The sequence below is a fragment of the Oncorhynchus masou genome, chromosome 29, assembly GCF_036934945.1.
Source record: "Oncorhynchus masou masou isolate Uvic2021 chromosome 29, UVic_Omas_1.1, whole genome shotgun sequence".
Lineage (NCBI taxonomy): Eukaryota > Metazoa > Chordata > Actinopteri > Salmoniformes > Salmonidae > Oncorhynchus > Oncorhynchus masou.
This window is the reverse complement of record NC_088240.1, coordinates 73,622,722-73,630,337: the sequence shown is the minus strand read 5'-3', so window position 1 is coordinate 73,630,337 and position 7,616 is coordinate 73,622,722. Positions and strand designations below refer to the sequence as shown.

Genomic DNA, 7,616 nt, shown 5'->3' with positions numbered 1-7,616 from the left:
GAAGATCAGTGGTCATTGGGCAGAACTATAGTCAATCAATGAAGCTTCGCTAAAATTATTGGTGCTTCAGGTAGTCATTTATCGTTGTCTTCAAATCAGCTAACTTCGGTCAATTCTCCCCTCAAAAAAAACAACTTTGTTTGACTGTGTTGCAAACATCCATAGGAATGCACTGACACCCACCATGGCTATGTAAACAATTGTTTACAGGGGCGAATCACGCCGAATGCTCCGTAAAAAAATGACAGAGACGCAATTCACGGCACAAATAGTTTACAAAATGTTTAGATATAGGCTATAAAAATGGATTTTATCAAAGAAAACGGCACTTTATTTGATCAATGGGATACTCAGGAAGAGAAATAAGAGCAAGATATCAGAATGTAAGTCATAATTTTATCTTCAGATGTAAATGTGTAAAACCTGTCATGGCAGAAAATGTTTCTGTTTTTGATTGCTCTTCTCAAACAAAAGCATGGGATTTGTTCTCTGTAATAGTTATTTTAAATTGGAAAACGTAGTTTGATTACCAAGTTTCTAATCTTTTGAAGGGTGTAAGACACTTGCATTTTCAAGAATGTTCAATGTTACGAAACTCTATTTTTAGTTGTCACTCTGAAATTTCCCCTGATGTTGATCCATGTACAGAGACAGCAGCCATAACAGGGACAATTGATCTATGGTTGACTCATAATGAAGTCTGGGTTTGTGCAGATAACCAACAATTTACGACGTTTGGAATGACACTAACGTGAGGTGCAGTAAATAATTCATTAATTTGAAGACTAATTGATCAGATAAAATATCTGAAAAGTTATTTTAGGAAATTATAACTTTGTAATCTGATTAGAATTTCCTTGGTACCCCGACTTCCTAGTTAATTAGTCACATGATTAATCAGTTGATCGCGCAGTAACTAATTACAGAGAATCTTTGAAAAAACTATCAGTCTTCAGTTAGTAAAGTCACGACAACCCCCAACACGCTAGAAGGCGAGCTACTGTTCTTAATACATATATAACACACATTGATATACAACATTTACCACACATTCATTGACTTATACATGCACATTTTAGGTTCCTTTGTTTTTATAATTACAAGAGGGAGGCGGTGCCTTTACATATCAGCAAAACACTGAACATCCACTTCTTTTAAATTACAGACTTCGATATAACAGGTGTCTGCTTACATTACAATTTGGAGATCAGAGAAGGGGGTTCAGGTTCCGTTCAGTATCGTTGCACTCACTCCTTCCTGGCTAGCTCCCCAAATGTTGGTTCCACTTTCCTGGGCTCCGTTATTTACTTAACAAATAAGGAACACTCAAAATGTGTACTTAGAAATCATACACATTTTCATCAAAATACAGCTGTAGACAGAAGTCAAAGATCAAACATCAGACATACAACTGATGTCTCTCCTGAGTTCTGCCCCGAACAAAAGAAAGACAGGATCTTATATACCCAAGATCACACCCTGTGGTGTGATCTTCTATGTCAAAACCTGCATGTGTCTGCCCTTGTTTCAGAGAAAAACAGACTCTTTCTCACCTTTTCTCACAAACGCGGGGCTGCAAAGAAGCCTCAATATTCAGCTATACAGTGAGCATAAGTACAATGGCACGGAAGCAAATTAATAACAGCATAATCAATGGTAGGGTCTGTTGGGGATTAATCAGAATTAGTTGGGTAACATAGATAAGATGTTTTATTTTCATGATATGCTTATGAGTTATTTCTCATGAGAATGTATTTTGTTGTACTATAGTGGTGGCCATTTGCAGTTATCTGTTCTCTGTCAGGACTAAGTTGTTTGGGCCGCAGAGAGGGGAGAGGTCAAGGTGGCATCATGTGTAAACATATCTTTTAAACCATGTGAAGGGATGATTGATGGAGAACAAATTATCTCTTGGCTCCACTGTGTCTGTGTGCCAGTCACTCCCTACTTTTCCCATCGGGGAGAGGAGGATGGCAGTGTCTGGAACCATTCTATGTTCCCTCTCTTGTTGCCCTTATCTTGACCTAGAGGCTCACTTTCCTCTCCGTGAGCTTGTCCAGAATTGGGTGGGGGTAATGTCTTGGTACCATTTTGTACCAAGGACGAGATAAGAGCTTTGTTTAGGAGACCAAACTGAACGATAATTTATAGCCAATTCTGTCTGGCTAGGGGATATTCCTTTCTGAAGTAAAGTCTTTCTTTGTGTAAGTTCCTAAGACCTGTGGTTTGTCATGTCGTCTAGGGGGGAGTGGATCATTGCTATAAAGGATCCCAGTTGCCATTATGTTGACCACTCTCAACTTTTCATTAGAGATACTGAACTGTTGAAAGTCAAAATGCTATTGCAAAAGTTTAATCATTATTAAAGGTGAAGATTAAGCATAACTCTGACTGGTGTGTGATTTGGTAATTAAGGAAATTTCCACGACATTTGGCGACGGGGATTGGATGTGAATCTTCACTCGGTGACCGCTCCTGACTACCTAGGTAATCGTGCACAAGGGATCCCTCAAACTCGATATCTCAGGGAGACCACACTTCGGGAACGGAGCAGATAGACCAACCTAAGATCGGAGAGGCAGCGAGCCGAGTGGATACCACATCCCGAACATAGTAAAAACATTTTTTTTAAAGAGGTGAGGTGAGCAAACCACACATGAAGTTAGAGCTTGGTGAAGCCCTATTGGAAGAAGGACATCATTCTGTGTGATTGTCTAAGTGACCCTCAGAGGTGGTGAATTCCAATCATTTTAAATGTGCTAGCCAGGTATGCCCTGGGTTACTCAGTGTGAGTATTTTGCTTTGTAGGAGCGTTCTGTGTGGGCGTGGTAGGTTGACTCTGTGTGGGTTACCTTTTTATGTTCTGATGTTCTGTGTGGACATCTGACCAATCTTGTGTGGGTGATCAGTAAAATTCTGTGTGAAGTACTTAAGGAATTCCTGCTGTAACTGTTTTTCTCTCCCTGTGTCTGAGAGTGAGAGTGAGATTGTGTGTGTGTGAGACTAAGGAGCCATGGGAGCGCGCGAGTGCAAAGAACCAGGCATTCCGGACCCTCCTACTGGAGCCTTGAAGGTTATGGTAGATAAATGGGGTAGGGATATTCTGGAACAGGTACTTCTATGGCATACAAAGGGTGGTTTTCCTTTGACAGGGACACTAAGTGTGACGCTGTTAGACGAGATAAGACAGAGATTGGTAGAGAAAGAAGGTAAACTAGGAAAAAAGGATCAAATTGACTGGGTGAAATTCAGGAAATGGGAAGCTGACAAACGGAAGAAAAGACAGGACACATTTTGGGGAAAACCCTGTCAGAATATGGTAGTTCAGACTGAGGAAGGAGAAAAGAAGGGGAAAGATGAAACAGTGAGAGGGAATTGGAAGGATGATGATGTCAGAGACTGTCCCCCTCCCTACTGTACTCCTCAAACTCTACCCAGTGTTGCCGGACCTCCCTCCTCCTCAAGCGCCTCCTGCTGATCCGTTGGATGCAAGACCACTACAACCTGCAGCCCCACCCCCTGTCTCTCCCAACACCACGGTGATTGATTGTCTGGCACGGAGCCTGGCTGAAGTCCTGACAGGGCCTGGAGTGACTCCGGCCAGTCTCACTGGAGGCGCAGTGGGGGGAGCACGCCAGAAGGGAAAAGAAATCAACAATCCTTTTCTCAAGGCTCCTCCACTCAGCTCCAGTGAGGAAAGTGAGGACGGAGGGGCACCCCAGCTGACTGAAGGACCGTCTACGGGCCAGGACGGAGAGGCGTGTCTCTACCCTCTTCCCATACGACCCAGCATCAGACATGTATCATCAATATCCTCTGATGGCCTGTCCTAACACTCAGCCTCGAACTGATGATGCTAATGCTGCTGCAGCCGCAGCATGGAACCCCATTGTGTATGTCCAGAGGATGTGGGGACATGATGAAATCAAAGACATTGTAGAGGACCTACCAGATCCAAGTAAGGACGCTGTGAAATATTCAGCAGAGATGAGGGTATTGGTGGGTCAGTACAAACCATCTGCTGCTGAGATTGCCCATATCTGTAAAAAAGAAACTGGGACGCAGGTGGGCGGATGTACAGGGACAGTTTGATTGCAACTACCTGTGGGCTGAGAACGGCGCATATCAGGACCAGATAACGGCGCTGCTGGCCAGGATTGTGGAGATGTATCCAACTAAGAGTGACTGGACTGCTATCAGAGAATGCACTATGAAGAAAGATGAGGGCATTGATGCTTTCAGAAAGAGACTTGACACCTGTTTCAGGCTACACAGTGGTATCAGACCAAACGAACATGCATATGGGGATCTGCTGAAAGGCGCCCTGGTGAGGGGTCTGACACCAGGCCCGGAGAAAGCTGTGAGGACCTGCATCAGTTTGGAGACTGAGCCATTAGCAATGGTGGTACAGCACTGCAAGCATGCTGAGAGACAACAAAGTACTCAGAAGGAAGAAAAAATAAAGGAAGAAAAAGTAAAGACACAGAAACTACAGGCTGCTCAGATGACGTTTTACCAGGGAGCAGCCCCAGCAAGGACAGGACGAGGGGGTGGAGTGCGCTGGTGCTACAACTGTGGGAAGCCGGGTGATTTTGCTGCTGACTGCTCTGAGCCAACGAATCCACAGAGGAACAAAGGCAGGGGTGGCCCGAGAAGAGGGACCCGAGAGGAGGGGGCAAGAAGAGGAGGAAAAGGAGCACATGCAGTTAAACCGGTTCGGCCACATGTTATGTTGATGCCAAGTTTACACAGGAGGTCCCTGCCGGGGCCGCCGGCACAGACGACCCTGTACAATCCAGGACAGGGACAGGAGGAGGAGTATTGACATGATGAGAAGACAGGGACAGTTGTGCTAAAATCCTCAGAGCATTTGTTTTAAAAGTGTCACACCCTTCCGAGAATAGAGCCAACAGTGGAGGCTTGTGTCAATGGTGAGTCATTAATATTTCTTGTTGCTCATGGGGCTGCTATGTCTGTCATTAACTGCAAGGCTATGATAAAACCTCCCATGTCTAATGAAATAGTCAAAACTGTAGGGGCTTCAGGCCTCCCACTCAGAGAGCAGGTAACTATGCCTCTGCCTGTCTCCTTTTGTGAGGAGAAGTGTCAACATCAATTTCTCTACTCTAACCACTGAGGTTATCATGAAAAGTGGCATCACACGGTATCTTCATTTATGGAAGAGATAATTGGACCGAATAGTGTGTGTACCTCAAAACCCCCTCTAACTGGCTGAAGAAGAGTGACAAAGGTGTTGAATAAGGCCCTTCCAAACCACTTCTACCCGGAGAAAGGAACCAAGCCAGAAATCGGTGTACAGTATCCGATCTAAGCTATCAACTGCTTTTCTCCTATATTTCTCTCGGAAGTGTGAGAGGAGTTCACGTGGAGTAAGCATGGAGAGAGATCTGTTCTAAACTTTTTTTATGTTGCTGGTATATTGGTTGACAAATGGAAAAGACATAAAGGGTGGTAAAGGTGATGGTGTAAAGATGAGACATTGAAATTGGGACATTATCATTGGCCATCCACTTTGAACTGTAAAGCTATTTGAAGAAGAAGGAAAAGGAAGCCAGAAGAATCAGTGCCTGAGATGGGGGTTGGTCAACTGTGCCAATAAAATTGTTTTAGACTTTTGAGGTATCAGGTTGATTGTAGAGGTCTACACCATGTACAATTATAGTAATTTAGATTAAGAATGCATTGAGATACTGATCTGTATTATAATCATGATTAAAACGTTATTGGTAGAATTATGGGATAATTATACTGAATGTTAATATTAATGTAAATTCTGCTAATATTGATGTGTGTTAAATTGAGTTTTTTACTTTAAGTGATAAGACCAATTTGAATCACTGAGGAATGTCATTCAAAATTTTGGTTGGATAAATAGTTGGGTTGTTAATTATGATTTGGAATATGAATGATTTCCCTGACCCATTCTCTATTCCTGACTACATCTCTGAGCATGAGGACTTAGAGGGGTGCCTGTCCTATATGTTGTGATGAGGCCTGTGTTTAGATAGTGGTTGTCATGTAACTTAGGGAGCATTTCTATGTTATGTTTTTATTTTATCAACAATGGATCATTCTGTGTGATTAAACCTGTGCAAGTTTGTCTTGTAGAATAAAGGTTGTAACCTTAGTTTCAGAAGGAGAAAGCTTAAATATAAGCTAAGGTATTTGACATTGAAGGGATTTTATTTTTTATTTTATTTTAAATATTGAGTATGTAATTACTGTTCTGATTCTCCAAAAGGGACACATTTATAGCTAATGCTATCTAGCTATGGGATACTCCTCTTTCAAGTAAAATGTTCTTTGTGAGCTGTTCCTGAGATCTGTGTTTCGTGATGTGAGTTGAGATGGGTGTGTCTTGGCTATAAATGATACTAAGAATGGTTTTGTAAGCACTCTAAGAAATCATTTATAGACACTGAATTGATCTGAGAGTCAAAAAGGGTTATGGTGAAGCTCATATAATTAAAGATAGACTTTATAATATAACTCGGACTTGTGTGTGGTTTGCTCTCTCAATGTTTAGTAATACAGTAAATTCCCTTGACAGGTCACCCACCACCCATTCAAACACTTGTCTATGGGATATTCAGTTGTCTAAGGAAATCCTTCCAGATTGCAGTTCTTATGGCTTCCACTAGATGTCAACAGAATTTAGAAAGGGTTTCCGGCTTTTTTTTGAAAAATTTGCTTGAATTTGTAGTTTTTCAAGGTGGCTCTCATTTGGACTATAGTCTTATGACGCGCGTGGATCAGGGTGTGCACTTCGTTATTTATCTCCGGTATTGAATATACTATTCTCTGTCTTAAAGTTGATTGTTTATTTACATTTACATATGACTTGTTTGGACGAAGTTTATTTGTAACTTTTGGGATTGCTTTGCCTGTATGTTCCAGTTGTTACTGGAATGGGTGGATTACTGAATCAAACGCTCCAACTAAACTGGCTATTTTGGGATATAAAGAAGGACTTATCAAACAAAACAATTGCTATTTCTGACATTTGTGACGCCTCTGCTGGTTTGAAAATGTTTTTAATGATTTTGTATGTGGGGCGCTGTCCTCAGATAATTGCATGGTATGCTTTTGCCGTTAAGCCTTTTTGAAATCTGCGGCTTGATTAACAAGAAGTTAAGCTTTTAAATTATGTACGACACTTGTATTTTCATGAATGTTAAATATTACGATTTTTGTATTTTGAATTTCGCACTCTGCAATTTCACCGGATGTTGTCAAGATGGGGCGCTAGCATCCCACCGAGCCTTAAGAAGTCCATCTGCTAACCATCTATATGTGACCAATACAATTTGATTGGATTTGATTCAGTCATACAAAAATTTGACTTAAATCCGAGTGGTTCTCTAGGAAAATTAGTAAGAATGTCCCACCCTAAATTCGAGAAAGGTATTTCTCAGTTTTTTCAGATAACCTCTCACTTTCAGTTATTGGAAAAGGAAATCATCTCCCAAATATCGCAATTTTAAAACAAGCCATAGAATGTTGGTTGTAATTTCAATTTAATCCACTGGAAAAGACAGAACAACTAATAAAACAAATATTGTTGTTAAAATCAAATATACTAATTGATAAAAACA

At 41.4% G+C, this 7,616-nt stretch overlaps 1 long non-coding RNA gene across 1 annotated transcript in view; it reads left to right on the top strand.

Moving 5' to 3' along the window:
* Positions 1-234: 234 nt before the first annotated feature.
* Positions 235-7,616, top strand: part of LOC135520489 (uncharacterized) — a 37,594-nt gene continuing 30,212 nt past the window's right edge. The window contains exon 1 of the long non-coding RNA XR_010452392.1: positions 235-383. This is a non-coding gene — a long non-coding RNA (uncharacterized LOC135520489). The remainder of the gene's footprint in view (positions 384-7,616) is intronic.